Genomic DNA, 18,483 nt, shown 5'->3' on the forward strand with positions numbered 1-18,483 from the left:
GTGTGTGGAGGAATGGTGGGAGGAGTTTTCTGAGGAGGGTGGGATTTGTATGCGTCTTCGTAATCCTATGAGATAAAGATACAAAAACATGTTATTTGAAAATTATTACATACAAAAGTTCACATTAATAACTTTGCATACATGAATGGTGTGTGAATCTCTATTTCTATATATTTATTTTTTTTAATTACGCTATCTTTATCCTGTGTCAGGGTAAGCAAAATTCGACATGAATGTAAAAATAAATATCCAGATCTCACAGGTTTAGCAGAGCAAAGGCATGTCCAGATCTAATTTTGACATTTGCAGGCTGTTGATTAAATACAGACACCTAAAACTGAAGCCTAACATTGAATTAGTGATGCTGCTTCTAGGCACAGGTGTGATTATTGTTTGTGGTCCTGGACCTGCGAGTCTACTGAATAATTTTTGTGTTATTGTTAGACTTAGTGTACCATATCCTGTGTACTTGCCTGTTTTGAGCTAGCAAACCTACTGTAGTATTTGGCCCTGTCAAGTTTTTCTCAACCAAACATATATATCTACACATAAATATATATATAAATTTTTATAAAAAAAAATGTCAGATGAATAAAACAACACACACACATCTAATGTCTACAGCCTGAATTAACATTATTATTATATTTTTTTTATATCTGTACAAAAACAAAATGGCACCAGACTAGAAAAAAAACAAAATGGCTGCACACCCTAAATTAAAACTGGAAAAGCATCAGAAACAATATCGATATTGTAAGGAAAGTAATGCATACCCCCACACAGACAAGCATACACAAAGCAAAGTAACTTCCTGCGCCGGTTATATGCATGCAAATCATTGAGAAATGGTGTCTGCCTCCGGAGATCCGACCATCTCCTCTCAAGCTGCCTATGCGGCGGAGCCTTCGTCGCACCTCCGCGTACTCAGGCATTTTCAATCTGTTAGGTACATGTGGGGCCACAGGCCCTAGGCGCCAGCCCATGACCTCGGTCAGAATTCGCAGCTCCCTCCTACTGAAACTGGAGGATCTCATGATAGCAATGACAAATATTCAATTTTGCATACTTTACATAAACTATGTTGCGATCTGATTGGCTGGCACCAATAAAATGGCGCCTGAATACAGGACAGTGGTTATTGTTATATTCTATCTCCACTAAACAATACATAATACAACAGGTGCTTTACCTAGTGGCCCAGCTGGCGTTTGGCTGTGCAGCATAGCGTACACTCCCAACACTCCGCAGTTCCTCGTGAATGTGACTGTAACTTGTAATGGCAGTTTAATAGGTGTGTGTTGGTGACGGTTGGGCCTATGTGCGCTGTGTATGAGTGGCGCACAATTATAGCTGCGTACGCACATGCCTATAAATAGCAACACTTGGCTTTTGGATTTTTGCAATCATGGAGAATCAGTCTTGCTGTATGTCTGACTGCATGCAGGAGATACACGATTTTCTGGACAGATTTGGAATGGGGCTATCATTTGAAAATCTAGATGAGGACACACTTGCAGATGTGGGTGTTGAAAGTGTGTCTGTGCTAACACCAGATGGTCCTCCTCCACCTCCTACAAACACAACACCTCCAAATGTGTCTGCCCCTTTAGATGGCAGTATACAAGGTCAAATTATTTATTTTGTGGTTACGGATACCCTCATCCAAGAGGCACTAACCAGATTATGGGGTCTATTTACTAAGCAGTGTTAGGAGACAGAGTGAAAAGTTATAAGAAAGTGATAAGGTGCCAGCCAATCAGCTCCCAACTGTCATTTTTCAAACACAGCCTGTGAGATGACAGTTGGGAGCTGATTGGCTGGCACCTTATCACTTTTTACTCTGTCTCCTAACACTGCTTAGTAAATAGACCCCCTATATCGTGGGCATGACATTCCATTTGAAGCTCGTGTAGAGATCTGGGAGGAAATAACCAAGATCATCAATCTTAAGCATTCCACTCATTGTGATGTGTATTACCTTAGAAGAAATTATGTATTTTAAAAATTTGAAAAACTATTTAAAATGGTATCTGAAATTTGGTGTTGTTTAATGAAAAATAAGACAAACGAAGTCTATTTTGTAATCCCAATGTAGTACTCCCAATGTTTAATATATAATTTGTGACATAGCAATATGTTTTTTAAACAAAAATAATAAAGCTAAAAATCTTATTAGATGGACTGACCTTTGCGGCCGACTCCGGAGAAAGATCAGTTTACGGATCCAACACCCAAATGGGCCAGGGGGTCCCCTCCCTGACAGCTTGGCTTTGACCCAAAGAGAACAACAATTGTTGGGGTCCTTAGAATGGAGGTTATTGTCAGAGGCCCAATTACTCCATCTGGTGCTTCGACAAGAAGCCCAACATGCTTTGTCTGGTAAATATTTGCATACACCTGTCTATGTATCTGTCTATTTATGTGTAAAGTACAAATACTAATTTTTACTTGTTCATTTTTAAAGGACCTGTCATGGATCAAAGCCTGCGGTCGGATGGGTTGAGGGCACAACCTCCATTAACTGTGCCTCCCCCATCCACCATTGCCACCCTTGGCGAAAGTCATCAATGACCTTAGGGTGGCAGTGGAACGCCAATCTGCAGCCATTGAGGCAGCCCAGACCAGCATGGTGGAGCAAACCTCCATTCTAAGGACAATTAGCCAAGATGTCAGGGAGATGCTGCAAAGCATAAGCGCAAAGATTGATGATCTTGGATTATTTCCCCCAGATTTCTCCACAAACTTTATGCCCAAAAATTAGATCTGGTTAGTGACTTTGTATCTTGCCATCATATGTGCCAGACATATTTGGAGGTGATATATGATTTGTAGGAGGTGAAGGAGAGACATTTGGTGATGGCACAAAAGTCACATCCCACATTTGCAAGTGCGTATCCATTCCAAATTCGTCCAGAAAATCGTGTATCTATTTATTGATTTAATTTCTGTATTGTTATTTTATTTTTTCAAATTTTATTTACAAACCCATAATTTGTCCTTACATTTTTTTGTATAAAAAATAAATAAATAAATAACTTTTTACATTTCAAACAAAGTCTGTGAGTTGTATTTTTAATATGCATTTTTATTTTTACCTTAAACAAAAAGAAAGAGGGCCTCTACAGCTGCTATGGAACTACAAATCCAAGCCTGGGCTGCCACAGTATTGCTATTAAGGCATGTATTTACTCTGGAATGATGTGCAGTTCCACACCAGCATGAAGGGAGCACAAAAAAACCCCAAAAACACTGGCCCTCATTCAGAGGCGCTCGCAAGAAGCGAGCGCTCGTTCTGAATGAGGGCGGCCGCTTCATTTTTGAAGTGCGACCTCCTGGTCGTTAGGTAAGCTGTGGATTACCACCCACAGCTTAACGACCGACCAGGTTGATGGTCGCGATGGTGAACACCATCCCGACTTGTGACAAGACCCTAAGGTTGGGTCTCGGCAGCCGCAAGCCCCAGGAAGCTTCCTGCTCTGAAAGAGCAGGAAACTCCCCACTGACATCACTGATGATGTCAGTGCAGCCGCCCACAAAATGGTGGGCGTTCCTTAAGGAATGCCTCCGATTTGGAAACCACCCCCCGGCCCGCCTACAAAATGCGGTAAGCTGTCGATCAACATCAACAGCCGCCCCTTTTGTAGAGAGCTCCGGAGCGAAAGAGTTTCTCTCTCGCTCCGGGCTTGCGCACACGCAGTGCAGCCGCTGCGCGTGCGCAGGGCTGATTATCGACCCGGTTGCGAGCACATCGGTGCTTGCGACCGGGTCTGAATGAGACCCATAGAGTCAACTATTCAAGAGTTTTCACTTTTAACACTTTAATTACACAATTTTGACTGTATTTGTATTAAAAAAAATATGGTGTACATTGTTAGGCCAGTATAATGTATTTTGTACCTGTAATCACATCACAATGATAAACAATCAGAATAAATTGAAAATAAATTGGATTGGGCAAAATAACACATCTAGACAGCAATCATTCAATGCAATGCAATCATTCAATACTCTATTATGTGTGTATGCAACCATCGGAAGCGAAGAGAACCATCAACTGCAATCGCATTGCTTGCGGTAGACCCTAGGCTACCCCAAGCACTGCCAACGCTGCTAAGAGGAAAAGAGCCAGGTGACGTGTACAGTGACGATCCAGTGTAATTATGTACGCCCATAAGTTGGTGTAAAAACACCCAGCCACGCCTGTGCTAGTGCAAGCACACCCCGTTTACACAGTCTTTCCCCAGCCACAACCCACTGACGCCCTGTTCTGTCACTCAAACTACCACTCTCTAATTATGGTTGAGAGTGAGTGTTTCTTTATCGCAGTGGCGGCTTCACGCACGTGCACTGCGACGCATACGCAGTTGGCAATAATCGTCCAGCTGCGTGCATTCACAGCTTAGCGAGTGGGTCTGAATCAGGCCCAGAGTACGATATAGCAAGTAACTGTGAACCTGGATAAACCATGTTGCAATGCAAGGGGAGGAATTACATACATTTCTTTTTGCATGCAGGGTAAATACTGGCTGCTTTTGCATGTAGCATACAAATACTGCACAGCTTTATTTTTACACTGCAATTCAGATTTCAGTTTGGACACCTCCCTCCCAAATCTAAATCTCTTTGCACATTTTACATCTGCCCCACCTGCAGTGCAGCATGGTTTTGCCAAGATGCACAGTTACTTGCTATATCTTACTCTATTCCGAAAGCTGAATCAGGGCCTATGTCTGTATACAGTGTAATATAAGTGTATTATGGTCATGTACAGTAGTCAGGTCATATTGGGGGTTTAGTGTCCTATGTCTGTATACAGTGTAATAGATGTGTATTATGATCATGTGCAGTGGTCAGGTCATGTTGGGGGTGTAGTGTCCTATGTCTGTATACAGTGTAATAGAAGTGTATTATGATCATGTGCAGTGGTCAGGTCATGTTGGGGGTGTAGTGTCCTATGTCTGTATACAGTGTAATAGAAGTGTATTATGATCATGTACAGTGGTCAGGTCATATTGAAGGTGTAGTATCCTATGTCTGTAATATGGTTATGTCCAAGGAGAGGGGACATATCTGACCCGGCATATTCCAGATCCAATATACTAGTGTCTACATAAACATATACAGATTAAACAATACTTGCCCAACCTGGGCAGCACAGACGGTGTAATGGTTAGCGTTACTGCCTCACAGCACTGAGGTCATGGGTTCAATTCTCATGGCCCTAACTGTGTGGAGTTTGTATATTCTCCCTGTGCTTGCGTGGGTGTCCTCCGGGTGCTCCGGTTTCCTCCCACACTCCAAAAATATACTGGTAGGTTAATTGGCTCCCAACCAAAAAATTTACCCTAGTTCATATGTGTGTGAGCATGTGGTAGGGAATATAGAGTGTAAGCTCCACTGGGGCAGGGACTGATGTGAATGGCCAAATATTCTCTCTGTAAAAGCACTGCAGAATATGTGTGCGCTATATAAATAACTGGTAATTAATAATAAAGTGCAGGAGAAAGTGATGAAGGACTGGCTGGGCCATGATGATGACAATCATCATATCAGCACCACTTTATCATTGGGCAAATTGCGTTATGAAGTTAGAGAAGTGTTTGCAGACCCACAGAAATTTGGCCAAATATGGTATAAATGCCGAATAGGAAAATTTCCCTGGAAAAGGTTTACAAAAGTCAGCAAGTGTGCTGTGGAGTGCCAGCTCATTGGGGCAAATGTTTGAAGCTATGATAACCCCTTTTTTCAAGATCCTGGCGGTCAAAATCTTGACGGTGAGGGTTAGGCACTAGGCAGAGGGTTAAGGTTAGGCTGCGGTTAGAGTTAGGTTGCCGAAGAGGGCGGTTAGAGTTAGGTTGCCGAAGGGGATGGTTAGAGTTAGGCTGTGGAAGGGGTGGGTTAGAACACTACAATTCGTCTGGATTTTGGCGGCCTGGATCTAGCTGCCAGTATTGTGAATTCCGGGATGGTCACCGCCGGTACATCGTACCCAACCGCCCTTTTTCAGTTTTTGTCTGCAAAAAGGGCTTATTCTCATTTCTGAAAATGTAAAAAAAAAAGACATTCCGAGGAGAAATCAGAGGCTGGTAGCATAATATGGCGGCGAAGCATTCTGGTAACTTATCAAGCTCCTGTTCCTGACATAGTAACACATTCCGGCGCTATATCTGTCTGAAGCGGTTAAGGCAGCAGCTGTAATATTACTTATGCTGGGCATACACTATACAATTATCTGTCAGATATCTGTCCAATCTGGCTGGTTGGAATAAAAATCCGGTAATGTATGGGACCAAATGACATACATCATTTGCTCAGAAACACTGGAAAACGGGCAAAAATGGTTGTTCAGACAAATTGGTTAAAACACACGAATGTAACCAATTTGAACAATTGTTTTTTGTCCGTTTTCCAGTATTTAAGATCATATGGTCGACTGTCATTTGCTCCCATACATTACCAGGTTTTAATTCCAACCAGCCAGATTGGACAGATATCTGACAGATAATTGTATAGTGTATGCCCAGCATAAGTGTTTTGTTCCTACATTTGTCAACAACAGCTCATAACAGTACCTAAGGCACACTGGGGGGGGGAGATTAAATTGTCTTTGGGCGCCCATAAAAAATAGTCGCCTGTCTGCTGGTATTCAATTGTAACGCCGAAGGGCACGGCTGCCGCAGGCATCCATTATGTATCACGCCAAAATGCACCCACGCGGCCAAACCTGTCTATAGTACCGGGCGCGCCAAGGAAAATACGCACCTGATTGCTACTTGCCACCTCAGGAGGGTGCGAGCAGAAATAATGGGCGCATGTGGCATTCGCACCCGATTGGAGCAACAATTGAATTGCTCCGTCTGGCGCCCATTAGTTACAACCGCGCTAATAACAATTGAATTCCCCCCCCCCCCCCCCCCGAGAGCTGTGGTTCAGCATGAGCTGGGCAGCCACAGGTTGCTTTGGGAGTGAAATGTCAAGTGACGGAGAAAGCGAGAAGCGATGGAAAGTGAAGGGTGGGGAGGGGAAAGGGTGGGGGAGCTAAGAAATGTCAGATTGAAGAAAGAGACAGGAGGGTGGGAGACTGAGAGGCAGAGGTAAACAGGAGGTGGAGAGAGCTGAATGGGAGGGGGAGGAGTGAAGGAAGATAGCAGGTAAGGGAATGGGATAAGGAGGGTGGATAGCTGGGTAGGAAGAGGATAGGGGAGGGAATGGTACAGAAGACAGTGGGGATTCATTAGAGGGTATGGGAATGGTGGCATGTTGCCCCCAGGGGCCAGTGGGGTGCACAGGGGGCCAGCAGGTGGGTCTGAGAGGGGTAGTCAGGCAGGCAGGGAGGAGAGACGGAGGGCGAGTGGGGAGGGAGGAGGAGATGGGAGAGCAGCGTCACGGGCGGAGGGGAGGAGAGACGAGACATACACAGAGACACTACTGCAGTGACATAGCAGAGGGAGACTCCCAGCCACTGCAGAGGAACCACAGGAGCTGACAATCTACGCTGCGAGGTGAGTACAGCTCCCCCATGGTGGACGGGCGACTGGGGTGCAGGAGCCGGTGTCTGAGCAGGCTGCCGGTGCTGCACATGCCTCTCTCCCCCCCCGGGTGCCCCGTCCACCAAGACTTGTGGGTAACTGCAGTTGCTCTTATAGTGACACCCCCAAAAGTCTAGCGCAGTCTCCCATTCCTGGCCCCCAGAAGCTCACACTCTCTAGGCTACTCTCTGTCTCAGTAGGTAAAACCTGTAGCTGCTTGTCCTAGAGGTTATCCCAGTTCTAGTGGTATAATTTCATCCATAAAGGACATCACACGGTGTAAGCACACAGTCATAGCTGTCAGATGAGATACCCGTGTTACATGACCCTAGATTAGTCCTGCAGTGTATATATAGATATTTCTCTAATTGCACCTCACACTGCCATTCCTGCACTATCCCACCCTGCATACACAGCTACAAATCACTACACCATTATTCTACTACTTCTATAACTCACCTAGGGCTATTTCTGTCCTCACAGCCAGGCATGATGACACTGTTGCTACTCTCTCCTATTGTTATGCTAATGACACTACTACACCTGGTCTAATTAACTGATCAACACATATCTGTCACTACAAACTTTATGAACCCTTAATCCCGTCTCTGCTCACCCCCCCCAACTAGACCGCCTGCTTCTGCTGGCATCAACATAGCACTGTGCAGCCTCCTCATCCTCTCCTGGTCTCTCCTAACTCTGTAATACTTTATACATGCTGTACTTTTCTTTTATTTATATCCACAACAATACATACTGATTGGTTTATTGGCTTCTGACAAAAAAAAAAAAAATGAACCCTAGTGAATATAGAGTGTAAGCTCCTCTGGTTGAGAGACTGATATGATTGACTGAAATATTCTCTGTAAAGCTGTGTAATATGTGTACGCTATATAAGTAACTGTTAATAAATAAACGTAACTCAGGTACTGAGCCCACAAATAAAGTCTCTGTCGTGCTACGTACTCCATGTCCGCATTGATAAGACCTACTTTGGTCACTTACCTTAGTCCTCCGATCCTCACGCCTGTCCCTGGACCTACCCCACATACACGCGTCCTTTGCGTCCTCATTGCTGCATCCCTCTAGTTTTTGTTGTGGTTTAACCTCCACGCACATCTCAATGTCAATAGCTGCTCTGTAATGCAACTATGCTGTTCCCGTAAAAAACCTCACAGGCAACTGTTACGGATGACACAATCCCATCTCTCCTTCCCGAATAGAACGGTGGTATTGCTGTGTAAACCTATGTTGAATCCTTATGCTCCTCTCTTGTTATGAATGTAATGACATATATTGCTGCACTGTCTGCCATAGCTTCCTTCCACTCAGCTGTCATTATCCACCGTATACTGCCTGTAGCATTTACCGTCACACACTACTGATTCACTGTCTTCCCATTATGTCTGGATTGACTGGATATAATTCAATAAACATTCCGTAGTGCAGAATCCCTGTTCGGTCATTGATTCCCTCTCACACCTGCACATTCAAATACCCCTCTTTCCTACCCCAGCCCTCTAGAACTAACCTCTCCAATCCGTATTTGACTACCACCCCCTACCCCTTGCTATATGAGTACTGTATATTCTTGTCTAGCACTCTTACACTTAGTGTCTTATAGGTGTCTTAAAAAACCTCTGCTCCACCTCTCTGCAGATCTCACTACCTCCTATGTACTACTGTGTCACTCTTATTATCTGTATGCATCTGTAATAACTGCTCCAATACAGTATGTGCGGACCGTGTGCAATAGCCCCAACCACTACTGCCCCACCCCCGATCTGAAGTTTTGTCTAATGCCCATCTATAATAGCCTGTCCTCAATCACTACTGCCCCCATCTCAAATTATGTCTATTACCCCTTTATAATACCTTGTCCTTAATCACTACTGATCCCCATCTGAATTTATGTTTAATACCCCTTTATAATAGTTAATTCTCAATTATTACTGCCCCCCACCCTGATGTGAAATTCTGTCTAATTCCCCTTTATAATAACCTGTCCTCAATCACTATTGCCCCCCATTTAAAATTATGTCTAATCCCCCTATTATAATAGCTTGTACTCAAATACTACTGCTTGTCACACCTGTCTAATTAACCTGCCCTCAATCACTATCACTATCGCCACTCATCCCCCCCCACCTCGAATCTGAAGTTCTGTCTATAATAGCCTGTCCTCAATCGCTATTGCCCCCCCCAAATCTTGAGTTCTGTATAATAGCCTGTTCTCATTCACTAATGTCTCTCACCCCAAGATCTGGAGTTCTGTCTAATCCCCTCCTATAATAGCCTGTTCTCGATCACTATTGCCCCCACCACAAATCTGGAGTCCTGTCTAATCCCCTCCTACAATAGCCTGGTTTCGATCACTATTGCCCCCCCCCACGAATATGGAGTCCTGTCTAATCCCCTCCTACAATAGCCTGTTCTCGATCACTATTGCCCCCGCCCATGAATCTGGAGTCCTGTCTAATCCCCTCCTATAATAGCCTGTTCTCGATCACTACTGCTCCCCCATCTGAAATTCTGTCCAATACCCTTTTATAACATCTTCTGTGCTCTTTGGGATCTAGGCTGGAACCTAGGTTGCCTGATGTATAATCCGCCAGTGCCCCTCTATCTGCGGAGATCTCCAATACTCCTACTAATATCCTGTTCTGATGCATTTCTGTGTAACCTAATGTTCCCACCAATCTGTAGACCCTATCACACACTACTGTTATTAACATCAAACCCCCCTCTCCCACCACTCCCCCATAATCTCAGTCAGTACAAATCCCATGCTGACAATAAAAACAAACATAAAATAGATACAACCTCTCAGTATCCTAGACTGGAGCCTAGGATTAAAGATGGATGCCCCGGCCCTCACTCCAGTACCCTTTCCTAGTATCCAGTGCCCGCTTGCTCCTCATTACCCCCTCTCCCTGCATGCCCATCCGCAGACCTCCCATTATCCCTGTCCAGTTCTGACTTGTTGCTGTGACAATATCTCTCTTCCTTCCTGCGCTGTTTGCTGTAAGCACTGTAATTATCACTTATCGAGGAACATCTGTATATTCATGTAAACAATGGTCGTGAGAGACAAACATCCTTATACAGGCACATGCATACTGTAGCATATGTGCATCGAGACCCAGGCTTGCAGACATGTCTCTGTCACATCTGTAAACAACCCAAGACTTGACTCTATCAGATACATGCTTAAGCATCCGCGCACATCTATAAACACACGTAAATTTCCTTGCATGAAAAGTTATAGCTAGCGTCATTATCTGTGTCCTTGTCTAGTGTCAAATAATTATTTTTTCCCAGGGAGATTTACAGTCCATTGTTCGTCATATCTGTATGGGTTTATATTTTTTTTATTTTAAGGGTTTAGGGCTGTACATTACTGGCTAATGTCGACATTATCCACTTTCAGAATTTGAAAGTAGTACATAAATACACAAGAAAGCACACGGCTCATGTCGCGCCAAAGTCTCTAACTTGTCACAACTGATGCCGTACCCGGGATAGCGGCGCACATATTTGCCTTCTCATGTCGGCCGTGAACGAATGAGCTTATAAACTTGCAAGACTGTCATTACATAATAACCCATGATGTTAACAAATAACAAGGTAAGGTTAGTATTGCCGGAAAACACTCTTAAAGGGAATTTCTCATTAAATATAAATGTACAACATTATGCTTCCGTGCTCAAGCAGAATAATTGGATCTGTGTTGTACAAATTCATAATTCATGCCATTTTTCCTCACTTACAAACACAAGCGATGTAGTCTCGTGTTTAACGATCCGCTAGAATCATTATTGCAGAAGATTGGTCACAGGCTGGAACACTCAGGCATGTGCTATGTGTCTAGGGTCAATTTTTATTTATCTATTTCTCATTTCATTCCGGGGAACTGGCTTTCAGTAAGTTCAGCTGGTGCTTTATAAGTTTTTTTTCACTTGAAAAACTCCCCTTTTAGATTGTAAACTCTGACGAGCAGGGCCCTCTTCCCTCGAGTGCTTTTCCTTCCCTCCCTTATACTATCATATCCTCCCCAATGCCAACAATGTCACCTAACCTTGGGGTACAGCCGGTGCTGCTTATTTGGGTACTATGGGTCTGATTAATCACCGATCGCAACTGCAACAGCTGTTTCTGTACTTTGTAAGGTGCTGCAGACCCCTTGTGGCACTATATACTGTAAGTAATGGATAATAATAAGAACTTGGTATGTTGGGGGCTATGACATAGATAGGAAGCCATCCGGGAATGAGCGTAACTTAGGGGTCTATTTACTAAGCAGTGTTAGGAGACAGAGTGAAAAGTGATAAGGTGCCAGCCAATCAGCTCCCAACTGTCATCTCAGGCTGTGTTTGAAAAATGACAGTTAGGAGCTGATTGGCTGGTACCTTATCACTTTTCACTCTGGGCCTGATTCAGAGCCGCTCGTAAGCGGCCGCTCGTTCGCTCCGAGCGATGTTCGCACAACTGCGCATGCGTATGGTTCGTAATGCGCATGCGCCAACCAGTCATTGCGGTCGGAAATCGAGCGCTCGCAAAACAGCAAGTGCCTGCTAATTTGAGTGACAGAATGAGGCGTTTGTGGGTGGTAACAGGGGAAGGTGCTTGAAAACGGGGAGTGGTGATCCGAACGCAGGCGTGCCAAACGGTCAAAACGGGCGTTTTAAGGGTGTGCATGATTAACAAAACAGCGTCATCGACCACGTCACTTGGTTGTCTCTTAGCCTGAACTGTTCGCATGATCGCGGTAGGAAAATCCAACCACAAGCACTGCGAGCAGTTCAGACGCCTTTCCATGTACTCGATTAATCTAATAAATAGCGGAGATGACGTAGGATGCGAGCGGCCAGGGGGCGTCTTTACAAAATAGCGAGCGCATGTTTCGTTCGCTCGCTCAGACATAGAGGCGTCAACAGACCGCAAAGAGCGAGCGCTCAATTTAAATAGCCGGCCCCTTTTGCTGAACGAGCGAGCGCAAATAGCGTCCGGCTCTGAATCAGGCCCTCTTAGTAAATAGACCCCTTAAGTGTTCATCGCAACTCCAGAAGATGGTTGCAGTTTTCCAGTTCCAAACTGCTGGATTTACTAATATGAGGTTTGGAGGGTAAAAACTCGAGGGCCTGATTCAGAGATGGACGGAATAGTAGAGACGTACACAAGCGGCTGTGCAATTTCGTCATCTAAAATGCTAATGCAGCAGAAGGTGTCTATAGGAAACAGACCCCTCCTTGCTGCATCTGCGATCCCAGCGCCTGCTATCGATGTCGCAGGCCAGCATCACCACCGCAAACAATCATGACCGTCGCATGCTAAAACTGGATGTGAGAAATGTGGTCTTGCTTTGTATATGTGGAATGCTTTGGCTGCCAGACTGGCTTATAATATTATTATGTTTGAATAAAGTTAAAAAAAAAAAAAAAAAAAGATGCAGTTGCCATATTTAGTAGAGATGAGCAGATCGGTTTTGGCTTCAGGATCTTCCCGCCGAGTTCAGATCTCAGAACGAGGCAAGATGTCATCTTTGACGGACATCTGTGACGTTTAACCTCGTTCTAAAATACGAACGTGACGGGAATTACTGAGCCAAATCCTAGTCTCTCTTCTCTCATATTTAGGGGTCTATTTACTAAGCAGTGTTAGGAGACAGAGTGAAAAGTGATAAGGTACCAGCCAATCAGCTCCCAACTGTCATTTTTCAAACACAGCCTGTGATATGGCAGTTGGGAGCTGATTGGCTGGTACCTTATCACTTTTCACTCTGTCTCCTAACACTGTTTAGTAAATAGACCCTTAGTACTAGCTGGGGTACCTGGCGTTGCCCGAGTTGAAGACTGGACCCTGAAGTACACCTGCAGACTTTATCTGTTTACATTGTCCTCGTCTATATCCCCATTCCATTGATCCTAAACGGACCCCACTGTTTGCTAACATGCATGCAAACAGTAGCGCGTAACTACTGTGGGTGCTAGGGGTGCGGCTGCTATGGTGCCCGAGCTGCTTCTGTGGCCCGCTACTCACCTATTCCCAGCCACGCACACAAGGTGGGCCAGTCTGCTCAGGGCGCCTGAGGGGGGGCCCAGGTGGCAGCGGTGTTGATTTGGTGCCGGCACGCCAGCTGGCGCACCGGCAGGCATATATGGAGAGACAGCGCAGCTGATTGCAAGACAATTGGAGCTCGTGGCAGTCAGCAGTGGCAGCTCCAGATTGGCTGCCGGTCTGCGAGCTCTGATTGACTAGCGACCGGTGCCCGGTGCCAGATTCATATTGCGCTGTCTGTCCATGTCTGCCGCTGCCTGCCAGGGTGCCAGCTGTAATTAGCGATTATCGGGAATCTGCACGTGCGCAGGACCCATTCTGCTATGCCACTGCCTGATTGACAGGCCGACGTTCCCAGAAACCGGGAGCGTTTCGGCCCCATTTTCCAGGAGTGGCAAGGCCAGGGGTTTACGTAAGCCGGCTAGCCTGCGTAAGCTGAGACTTACTCATCTGGCCGGTGGCTTGGCACTGTCCACCATTGCGATGGTCGACATGGTTATTCCATGCTGCGACTGAGGTCGCAGAGTTGGGATCGCAAATGTTGCAGGGGGTGTTAGACACCTGCTGCATTTGAAAGGATGGAATTGCAAAGCTGCTTGCTTGCGTCCATTACTGAATCACCCCCTAACTCTGGATATAACATGAACTTGCATGAGTCCATAAAGTTTGACATTTGCTCAGACTGTGAGTATAAAAGGATACTTTTGTAACTTTCACTCAGGTTTTTGGAAGACTGACAATTTCCTCTTGAGCCAGCCCGGGAACCTGTATAATTTAAGAGTATCCCCATTTTTAGGGATTGTGTGACAGTGTGTGGCCCTGACAAAGTTCAAACCTAGGCAAAAATCTAATCCCGGTCAATCTATACCACCCTGCCAAATTTGGTGGAGCTAGGCCCAATACGCTGGCCATGCATAAAGGAAAAACTGATAGACAGACAGACATGCTTACTCGCTTATTATATAGATCTATATCATATTATATGTCTAAAAGTAATATACGCCTATGTTTGTCAGCAGGAATTTCTTTATTCCATGTAATTGCACATAATCATTTTATTTAACACCTTTTATTCTGTGTCACCATAATGGTGTGCTTGGATAAGCAAGTTGTTTATGTCAGTTCTCGTTATCCTCCATTTTATTTTTTGTGGAGCCTTATGAGGAGTCATGTGTGTATTATATTCAGACTGAAAGATGTGGGTCGTTTTAAAGCGAGCTTGTCATCCCCATAAGCATAAAGTTCCTGCTCGGCTGTTTTAGCGAGGCACCGTGCCCTGCCCTATTTTAATAACAGCCGGCCGGGTGCTGTCCCTTCCCATGTGGGGTTGTGGTGAAACAATAATCTTGATGAAAAGAGGGCACGTCTTAAGGACACGCCCCCTTTCCAGTCACCACGAGGGGTGCGCAGTAGTGCCACTTCAGGCCTAGAGTGAACACTAAACATTACATAGGTGTCTTTAAAACACCTACTGTTTGATTGTGTGTAAAGCGGCCCATACACTGTGCGATAGGCACCGTGCGACGCGACAGGGGATCCGACGTCCAAGATATCCGGCGGTCCACGCACACGGTGCGATCGGGTGGCCAACTGCCCGATATGCCGGCTCCCCCTCCCCCACCCGCATAGCGCTGCATGGGGTCACACATCGCATCCCCTGATCGACTGATCCTGCAGTAAGATCAGGGACGGGCGATGTACGACCCCACGGGTGCACGATCGGTCTGACATCATGTCCATACACTGTGCGATATCGTACCAATCCGTCGGATCGGCTGCTTTATTGCACCGTGTATAGGGAAGCAGTCGGGTAGCGACCAAAATGGATGACGACAAACATTCTCTGTACAGGTCTTAACGTAAATACGCCATGATAATAATGATAGCCATGCAAGTGTGTGATTACATACAGTTGGAGCAAACTCACCAGTCAGACTCACGTCTAAGTAATCTCTTTCCTGGCAGTGTGACTGGTGGCTGCAGCTTAACACACTGCACGGTTTGTATACTTTCCATGTGTAAAAAAAAATAAAATCAGGTATACAATTTCAGATCTGGCGGCCTGATATAACGCACTTTGATATGTGGTCTGGTAAATTGCGCTGTTTACAGCCCACATGCAAAACTAAATAGTACCACACAGTTCCATGAACTAGACAGGCCTGGCCAACCTGTGGCTCTCCAGCTGTTGTGAAACTACACATCCCAGCATGCCCTGCCACTGTTTTAGTGTCCCCTAATAGCAAAACTTTTGCAGCGCATGCTGGGACTTGTAGGTTCACAACAGCTGGAGAGCCACAGGTTGGCCAGGCCTGAACTAGACACTGTAGTAGTATAAGTAGCAGTAGTATAAGTGCCTCACACAGCTGGTAATGACATTACAGACATAGAAATAAACATTTCCATTCCTTCACAGAAGTTAGGATATAGGGCCTGATTCAGAGCCGTTCGCTATTTGCGGTCGTTCGTTCAAAAACAAGGGGTGGCTATTCAAATGATCCGTTCGCAAATTGCAGTCTGTTCACACCTCTAAGTCTGAACGAGCGTACAAAACATACGCTCTTTTATTTGTTAAAAACGCCCCCTGGCCGCTCTCACCATACGTCATGTCCGCTATTTATTAGATTAATCGAGTACATCGACCAGCGTATGAACTGCTCGCTATTCTTGTGGTTGGTTTTTGCTACCACAATCTTGCGAGCAGTTCTGGCTATAAAATAACCCAGTGACGTGGTCAATGACGCTGCTGTATTAATTATGCACACCCTTAAAACGCCCGTTTTGACCTTTAAGCACGCCTGCGTTCGGATCTCCACTCCCCATTTTCAAGCACCTTCCCCTGTTACCACCCACATACGCCTCATTCTGTCACTCAAAATAGCAGGCATTCGCTATATTGCGAGCACATGAATTTCGGCCGCACTGACTGGTTTGCGCATGCGTATAACGATCCGTACGCATGCGCAGAAGTGCGAACATCGCTCGGAACGAGCGTAATGCCGCTAGCGAGTGGCTCTGAATGAGGGCCATAGTACATTGTATTAGCGCAGGCTGAGTGCAGTGGATTTTTTTACAGCAGTGTTTCCCAAATCTGGTCCTCATGCACCCCAGTAGCTCACATATTCAGACCTTCCGGCTGTAGGAACATGTCGGATCAGTGCTTTTGTTTACTGGCATTCAGATACTCGCCTAAAGTTACAAGTTGATACAAGATTTATAGTAGCTTCCGAGCAACATACAAGGCCTCAGATGCTCATTATAATCATTTCTGAAATGATTTTGGTGGATTCTTCCTGTTTGTAGAACTAGTTAAAGGAATTGAAAAATAATTAAACACTGGCGGTACAGTGCACACCATCCGAAGAAACAAAAAAAAAAAAACACTGAGTAGGATAATTACTGACCCATCCAACTAGAGTTAAGCCACCTGTGCACGATTAAAGAAATCCTGAAAACATGAAATGTTGGTGGTATGTGAGGACTGGATTTGAGAACCACAGTCTGCTGTGTGTAGGAAAACGTCGCCCTCCACAACCACAAGTTTATATAAAATCTATTCTGTCCTGTTGTTATTATAAATAGCTATAGTATGTAAACCAACTTGTATGTTAGGCTCAGTGACTACATTAACAAATCCTGTAAACTGCGTTTTAGGCGGTTTACACTGAACAAACATTAAATATATTAAATAGCAATTTAAATAAAAGAATACAAGTAGTTAACTAGCCAGTGTTAAAGTGTTTGGTATTTTACCAAATAAACCCTGAGGAGATGATACAGAGGTGGATGCAGGCTTTTGGCGCAGTCGATACTGCGTACTTGTGGTAATGCTGTGACGCAATATCTGCGCACTATTGGCCACTCCGTCAGGACATTGCACCTGCCTGTGGCAGAATGTCCTTCTAATCAGGCCGTCGGTGTCAGTGCGACTCCATATATAGACGCAGGCGCTGACAACGACATGCCCATATAAGGTAGACCGCCCCCCCTCCATTTACCACCCAGAAACCCCCATTGAAATTGCATGGATCTCTGTGCAGTTTCGATCTGCGTCTCTGTGCGGTAGCCATCGCGGCACATGCGCAGTGTGGCCCAGACGCATGCGTAGTGGAAAACCATCGGTCACTTGCGCCCAATGGTTTCCCTGCATCAAGTGTTTGATGTCACACAAGGGGCTGGATCCAGAGTTGGGTGTGGCTACGCGTTTTGCCGCAGTCTCATTTCTGTCTTAATGCTAATGGACATCCACATTTCAACAGCGAGGTGCTCACTTAGTGCTTCTTTAGATGCACTATCGGTTGCACCATTGAAACTTGGCGGGTGCAGTCTCTCCGTCTGAGTATGGCCTCCTGTGTGCGCGGCTGTGTGCCTCTGAACACAGCCGATTTCAGTAACATGCCCGTGTTAGCATCACCTCCCAGGAATGCTCACTAACATTCTCAGACCGCGTCTCCGATTCTGTGCTACACCTCTGCGTGCACACAATCGGGATGCATGCGTGGTGTATCTCTACCGCGTGAGCAGTACAAAAAACATCGGTCAACTGCTAACATATTGGCACAGTGTCCACCTCTGAATCAGGCCCAGGCCCTTCAGCTGGCAAAGCACGAAATACGGGTTGGGTACGGGATGCCAGCGGTCAGAATTCCGACAGGGTTAGGTTGCCGATACCTGTCAGTCGGTATCCTAACCCTCTTCCTAACCCTTCCTCCCTGGTACCTAAACCTAACCCCCCCAAACCCTCCCCCTAGTGCCTAAACCTAACCCCCACCCCCCCAGTGCCAAAACCTAACCGCCCCCCCTAGTGCCTAACCCTAACCTCCCCCCCTAGTGCCTAAAGCTAACCTCTCCACACCCTAACCCTCCCCCGCTAGTGCCTATTCCTAACCCTCCC

The 18,483-nt window shown here is 45.5% G+C and overlaps 1 protein-coding gene across 2 annotated transcripts in view; it reads left to right on the forward strand.

Moving 5' to 3' along the window:
- Positions 1–7,095: 7,095 nt before the first annotated feature.
- LOC148513696 (regulator of G protein signaling 3-like) overlaps positions 7,096–18,483 on the forward strand; it is a 61,189-nt gene continuing 49,801 nt past the window's right edge. The window contains exon 1 of one of the 2 annotated variants that reach the window (XM_088481522.1): positions 7,096–7,154. The gene's annotated coding sequence lies outside the window, so the exon portion shown is untranslated. Of the gene's footprint in view, positions 7,155–7,374; positions 7,506–18,483 lie in introns of those variants that run through there. The other variant, XM_088481521.1, reaches the window with a different exon arrangement.

Source organism: Taudactylus pleione, unplaced genomic scaffold, assembly GCF_031769625.1.
Source record: "Taudactylus pleione unplaced genomic scaffold, aTauple2 ptg000274l, whole genome shotgun sequence".
Lineage (NCBI taxonomy): Eukaryota > Metazoa > Chordata > Amphibia > Anura > Myobatrachidae > Taudactylus > Taudactylus pleione.